Below are 7,183 nucleotides of genomic sequence, written 5' to 3' on the forward strand. Positions count from 1 at the left end.
CGGAGGCGGAGAATCGCAGAGGAGCTGGAGAATACGGGGTCAGGCCTGCCAATGACATGCAAACTGTGTCTACTGTATGTGCATTCCAGAATACAATGACACCGTTGTCGAGGTGCTGGAACATTGCGATTTTGCATCAAATCGCGCCTGCCGCGATTTCGGCGGTGGAACCGATTCTCCGCCCAATCGACTTTCGGAGAATCCAGCCCCTTGTCTCCAATTCTCCAGCTAAGTAAGCCTACCTGCTGTCTTATGATCTTACCATTATCGTTGTTGATCCCTTAAGCCAACGTGGCCACAATCTTTTGTGTCTACATGTCTTCAAGCTACTTTAATTGTATTTGCCCCATTTTCTGCTGTTAAACTTTAATGCCCCCAGAACTAAAAATGATCTCTAAATATCATCATGGATTAGGAATTTATAACAGTGGGAAAGAAAGGGAAAGTGGAGTTGAAGCTGAAAATCAGCCATGACTGTGTTAAATGGCGGAGAAGGCTCGACAGTCCGTACGGTTTTCTCCTGCTCTTAGTATATGTTCCTATGCACACATACCCCAACCTTCCTCTGTGGCTGCTGGAGGGTCTGTTTCCTCCTACAATGTCCCCTTGCTGCTCAGGTACATTTGTTTGAAAAGGAGTCAAAACAAAAAGCTCATTTGCTTTTTGCAAGGGATCACAATGTACCGTGCACACATAACAACGCAGATTCAATAATAGCATCAGCCTTGAGCAATTTGGTTATTTCATTATTCCAAATTATAGGTGTGGAGCCATAATACTGGAACAATGCAAACTGTGAAGAGTATGAGAGGAGACAAGGGAGGTCAAGTTATAAGGTCCTGTACCAGCCTCCCTGAACAGGCGCCAGAATGTGGTGACTAGGGGCTTTTCACAGTAACTTCATTTGAAGCCTACTTGTGACAATAAGCGATTTTCATTTTTCATAACGGTTTGGAATAACATCAGGATTAACTTTTTAAAACCTATTGGGCGCGATTCTCCCAAAACGGGAGAAATCGTAAAGCTGGCGTCAAACCCGGGCGGGTTTGACGCCAGCGCGCCTCTTCCCGACCGGGAACCGATTCTGGTCCCCGGTCGGGGCTAGCAGCCCGACGCCGTAGGCTCCGGCATGACGGGCTTAACGAATATCGTTAAGCCCGCTTGCCGGAGTTAGCGCCGGCTGACGCGCCATATGACGTCAGCCGCGCATGCGCGGATTGGAAGACTCCAACCCGCGCATGTGCGGAAGACGTCATCGCGTATTTGCGCGAAACCCGCGCATGCGCGGGCCGGGTTGCCCCTCAGCCGCCCCGCGAATGGATACTGCGGGGCGGCGGAAGGAGAAAGAGTGCGCGGGCATCGGGCCCGCTGCCCGCGATCGGTGCCCACCAATCGCGGGCCCATGGCACCCTTGGCACGGCCGTGGTACTGCCGTGCCAATCGGTGCCATGGTTATGAAAAGCGAGTTTGTGACACCGTTTTTACGAACGGCCAGACCAGGTGTGTTTGCCGTTCGTAAAAACGGCGTAAAGGGCTGGGACTTCGGCCCATCGAACAGCTGTGAATCGCTGCCGGCCGTAAAAAAACGGCGGCAGCGATTCGGGTCGGGAGTTGGGCGGTGGGGGGGAGAATAGTGGGAGGGCGGGAAAAATGTCGGAAAGGCCCTCCCGCTATTCTCCGACCCGTCGTGGGGGTCGGAGAATTTCCCCCATTGTATTTAGAAAGGAAAGTGAGAGAGATGTAAGATTTCCAGCTTTGACTTCCTCAGAATAACTAAGTATAATAGGAGATGATGCAAACCATCTTGGCTTGAATAATGCAAGGAGGGGGTAGAAAGTGCATATCAGACAAAATAAAATTAGTTTGGGGGAAACAAAAGCATTAACATTGAATTGGGGGTGATAATGGCAACTACTCCTATGCATGAGCTGAAATTCAGTTTTGCAATGTTTACTGCCATTTATCATTTGGAAAAGAATAGAATCTCCACAGTGGGAAAGGAGGCCATTCGGGCCATCGGGTCTGTACTGACCCTTCGATAGATCACCCTACTCCTGCAATCCCAACCTAAGAGGCAATTTAGCATGACCAATCCACCTAACCTGCACATCTTTGGACTGTGGGAGGAAACCCACGCAGACATGGGGAGAACATACAAACTCCACCCAGACGGTCATCCGAAGTCGGAATCGAACCCGGATCTCCGGCGGTGTGAGGCAGTAGTGCTGACCAATGTGCCCACCATGCCGCCCCTATTTAATTATATTTGATTATATCCAAATCAAGATATGAAAGTGATGTATGAAATCACATGAAGAGAGATCACATCCTGTAGAGCAGCCAGAAAGAAATGTGTGTGTTTTCCTTGTTTATACCTATCACTGACAGCCTTACTAGCTACATATATATGCAATTCCTGACCCAAGCATGACTTCCCTCTGGGATATGCAGATACAGGATCAAGGCACCTCCAGAAATAGTTTTAACTGCTACATTAAAAGTCTCAGCTGACAGATGAGATACTCACCATCAAGTCATATCGGCAGACTGATTACAGGAGCTGTGTGTGACACAGGCATGAAGCACCTGTTACAGGCTCCTTCAGGGTAAGCACAGTGCTGACAGATTGACTGAAGAGATTAATGTAGACAAATAAAGATATGTCAGGGCAGTTGATGTTCAGCCCTCGGAACAGGTTCTAATAGGAACTGTTTTCTTTTGAAACAAATGCATGTGCTTGATTTTTCAAGCACTGATATCGAGAATGTCCACAACATATCTGTTTGGACCACTCATATCTCACTGCCTTTCATCCACATGGTTTTGTTTTATGAAGCTGTTGCCTGTATAGTTTATTTGTGTTAAATTTTACATTGCAAAGATTTTTTTGCTGTTCTGTATCTTCTTATGCTTCTAAGATCTCCAAATGTCTTCAGTTGCAGTGTCAGTCATTGGCTTCTTCACAAGTTAAGAAAACCCTCCCGGTAACTTGATCGCTGGCCTTGTAAGTTTACAAATCGAGCAAAAAAACTCTTAATGTTGCAAATCTGATGTTGCTTTTCATTAATACCTCATCCTGCTTTTTCACCCAGATGCTGTCATTCTGTGGAGTGCAAAAACATCAGACTAAATTCCTCTATAGAATTTAGAAATAGGATAAATAGTGTAAAAGTTGCTATAATATACGCACTCCAGTCTCTGGAGATTATAAAGGACATTGAGGTTATATTTTTCCAAATATAGTGTGCTAGAACAAAATATAGAGATCAACTTCATATACTTATGGTTATTTTAAAACATTAAATAAGTCACTGTGCATTAATCCAGATAATGTAACTGGTCTAGGTGGAATTCACCCGAAGATCTTGAAAGAAGCGGCTCATGAGATAGCTGATATATTGGTTTTAATTTGCCACTATTCCCGAGATTCGGGGATGGTTCCATTAGATTGGAAGATAGCAAATGTGACACCTTCATTCAGAAAAGGAGGGCGATAGAAAGCAGGGAATGAATGCCAGGTCAGCCTAACATCTGTCATATGGGAAAATGTTAGAAGCCATTATTAAAGATGTTATAGCAGGGCACTTGGAAAAGTTCAAGGCAATCAGGCAGAATCAACATGGTTTTATGAAAGGTTCCCGGTGTTTGGATGGAAGATTGTCTAGCTAACAGGAAACAGAGAGTTGGCATAAATGGGTCTTCCTCTGGTTGGCAGGATGTGACGAATGGTGAGCCACAGGGATCAGTGCTGGGGCCTCAACTTCTTCCAATGTATATAAATGGCTCTTGGGTGGAGGGATTGGAGATATGGTTGTGAAATTTGCTGATGACATCAAGATTGGTAGGACAGTAAATTATTTAGAGGATGTAAGGCGGCTATTGAGGGACATGATAGGTTAAGTGAGTGGGCAAAGATCTAGCAAATTAAGTATAATGTAGGCAAATGTGAAATTGTCTATTTTGACAGGAAGAATAAAACAGAAGCTTATTATCCAAATGCTGAGAGATAGCAGACCGTGATGCGCCACACCGTGAAAAATGCTGTACTCTCCAAGTACGCTGCACGCCTTATCCACAGCCTCCGTACGTTGGCTGAGGGCAGCCCGGTGATGCTCCCTCCCCGACCGGCCACGTTTTCGACGGCGTGGGCCACGTGTGCTCTCACCCACCGGGAACTCAGCGTGGCGGCTGCGGATTCAGTCCAGCGCCGCCACAGTCAGGGGAGGGCTGATCCGCGGGCGGGGGGCATATTCGGGGCTGGGACACTGTGGTGGGATGCTTCGGGGCACCTGAGCTGGCCAAAGGGGGACTATTTTGCAGGCCGCGTCCGCGAGTGGCATTAGCCATGAAGCATGACGTGGCCTCTGTAGACCGCCGGCGCACGCAAACATGGCCACGGGCCCGGCAAACCCCCAGGCCATATCGGCAGCTAGAGCTGGGGGCTCTACACTGCCTGGCTGTTAACCACCCCCCACCCCCCACCTCCCACCCACCCCCTCACCCCCCGGGACAGGGAATTGGTGGCCGTTTTGCGCCTGTTTCCCTGGCTTAACCATTTTCACGTTGGCAAGGGGACTACATCTCCAGAACAGAGAATCCAGCCCCTTATCTGGAGCACTTTGTATCAGAATTTACAGAGAATTTACCGTGCAGAAGGAGGCCATTCGGCCCATCGAGTCTGCACCGGCTCTTGGAAAGAGCACCCTACCCAAGGTTAACGTTATCGTATTGGTCTCCTTATTTAAGGAAAGATGTAAATCTGTTAGAAATAGTTCAGAGAAGGTTCCCTAGACTAATACCAGGAAGGGGCGGGTTCCTTTATGAGGAATGTTTGGAGAGATTAGATTTGTGTCCACCTGAGATTAGAAGAGTAAGAGGGGACCTGATTGAAATGTTTAAGATTCTGAGGAGTATAGACAGGATGGATGTGGAGAGGATGTGTCCTCTTGTTGGACAATCTAGAACTAACAATCTAGAATCATTGTTTAAAAATAATTTAAGACAGAGATGAGGAGACATATTCTCTCTGAGGGTTGTGAGCCTCTCTTCCTCAAAAGACAGTGGATGCTGAGTCTTTGAATATTTTTAAGGAAGAGCTAGATATATTTTTGATGAACAAGATGGTGAAAGCTTATCAGGAGGTAGGCAGGATGTGGAGTTGTGGTTACAATCAGAACAGCCATGATCTTATTGAATGGCGGAGTAGGCTCGAGGGGCCGAGTGGCCTACTCCTACTCCTAATTCAAATGTTTCTATGTTCTGAGTCATTGGAACGGAATCATAGCATATGCATGGTTATCAAGACAATATTTAAGTCAATGCTTTTGCATAATTTCAGCACAATGATAATTTCTCCATCTGTTCACATGTAGTCTACATATGTGGCACATCAGACAGATTGGTTAGCAATTCATTCTGTGAAGCAGAATTATATTGGAACCTTGGGCGCGATTCAAGAGGCAAATGTTAAAATCCGCTTTTGAGCAAGTTTGGCGGGGTGTTTCTCTGTGGCTATAGTGCTGAGAAACATTTCGCTATTCAAGGGCACTTTTCCATTTCATTTAGCCTTGGGGAGTTTCTCTCCCATAAGGGAACACTTTAATTGATTTCTTTATTTTTAAATTTAGAGTAAAATATTAATTTTTTCCAATTAAGGGGCAATTTAGTGTGGCCAATCCACCTAGCCTGCACATTTTTGGGTTGTAGGAGCGAAACCCACGCAGACACGGGGAGAATGTGCCAACTCCACACGGGCAGTGACCCAGAGCCGGGATTGAACCTGGGACCTCGGCGCCATGAGGCCGCAGTTCTAACCCACTGCGCCACCGTGCTGCCCCACTTTACTTGATTTCTGCTCACAGATTGGAGCAGTGCCAACCTGGCACAACAGGAAAGGATGTCAGAAATCCTCCATGCACTGCAAGCCGGACTGGAGGAATCCCATCACCTTCTGTCCGAAGAGATGGTGCCATTCTTCCAATGCAAAAAAGCCAACAATGCGAGGGTGGCATCCTCGGTGGAGACTGTTATTCTCTAAGTCTGAATAAAGATTGTACACTTCCAGTTAACACAAGTACTTTATTCAATGGGTTTGTTCTGTTTCCAGAGCTTGGGCGAAATTCTCCGACCCCACGCAGGGTCGGAGAATCGGCCGGCGGCGGCGTTATTGCCGCTCCCGCCATGTTTTTAATTTTCCGAGCTGCCATTAAACGGCGTAGTTCAAATCCCGCCGGCAGCCTCCGAGAACAGCTGGCGCCGGCGGGATGTCATTTAATTTTTACGTTGATTAAGTCTCCGGCCCAGATGGGTCGAAGTCCAGCCGACGTAGCCATGGGTCACGTTGGCGAAAATCACAATAGGTTTATAACGGCGTCAACCATTGATGATGGTTGACGCCGTTCAGTTACCTACATCGAGTGCGGGGGGGGGGCGGGGGGGAGAGTACCGGCGTTTGTGTTGGGGGAGGGGAGGAGAGTACCGGCGTTTGTGTTGGGGGAGGGGAGGAGAGTACCGGCGTTTGTGTGGGGGGGGGGGGGGGGGAGGAGAGTACCGGCTTTTGTGTTGGGGGGGGAGTACCGCCGTTTGTGTTGGGGGGGAGGGGGAAGAGAGTATTGCCATTTGTGTTGGGGGGGGGAAGAGTACCGCCATTTGTGTTGGGGGGTGGGGGAGGAGAGTACCGCTGTTTGTGTTGGGGGGGGGAGTACCGCTGTTTGTGTTGGGGGGGGGAGGAGAGTACCGCTGTTTGTGTTGGGGGGAGGAGAGTACCGCTGTTTGTGTTGGGGGGGGGGAGGAGAGTACCGCTGTTTGTGTTGGGGGGGGGGGGGGAGTACCGCTGTTTGTGTTGGGGGGTGGGGGAGGAGAGTACCGCTGTTTGTGTTGGGGGGGGGGAGTACCGCTGTTTGTGTTGGGGGGGGGAGGAGAGTACCGCTGTTTGTGTTGGGGGGAGGAGAGTACCGCTGTTTGTGTTGGGGGGGGGAGGAGAGTACCGCTGTTTGTGTTGGGGGGGGGAGAGTACCGCTGTTTGTGTTGGGGGGGGGAGGAGAGTACCGCTGTTTGTGTTGGAGGGAGGAGAGTACCGCTGTTTGTGTTGGGGGGGGGAGGAGAGTACCGCTGTTTGTGTTGGGGGGGGAGAGTACCGCTGTTTGTGTTGGGGGGGGGGGGAGGAGAGTACCGCTGTTTGTGT

At 48.8% G+C, this 7,183-nt stretch overlaps 1 long non-coding RNA gene across 2 annotated transcripts in view; it reads right to left on the minus strand.

Moving 5' to 3' along the window:
- Positions 1–2,710: 2,710 nt before the first annotated feature.
- Positions 2,711–7,183, minus strand: part of LOC119971130 — a 39,979-nt gene continuing 35,506 nt past the window's right edge. For both annotated transcript variants that reach the window (XR_005461751.1, XR_005461752.1), the window contains exon 4: positions 2,711–3,103. This is a non-coding gene — a long non-coding RNA (uncharacterized LOC119971130). The remainder of the gene's footprint in view (positions 3,104–7,183) is intronic.

The sequence above is a fragment of the Scyliorhinus canicula genome, chromosome 9 (genome assembly GCF_902713615.1).
Source record: "Scyliorhinus canicula chromosome 9, sScyCan1.1, whole genome shotgun sequence".
NCBI lineage: Eukaryota > Metazoa > Chordata > Chondrichthyes > Carcharhiniformes > Scyliorhinidae > Scyliorhinus > Scyliorhinus canicula.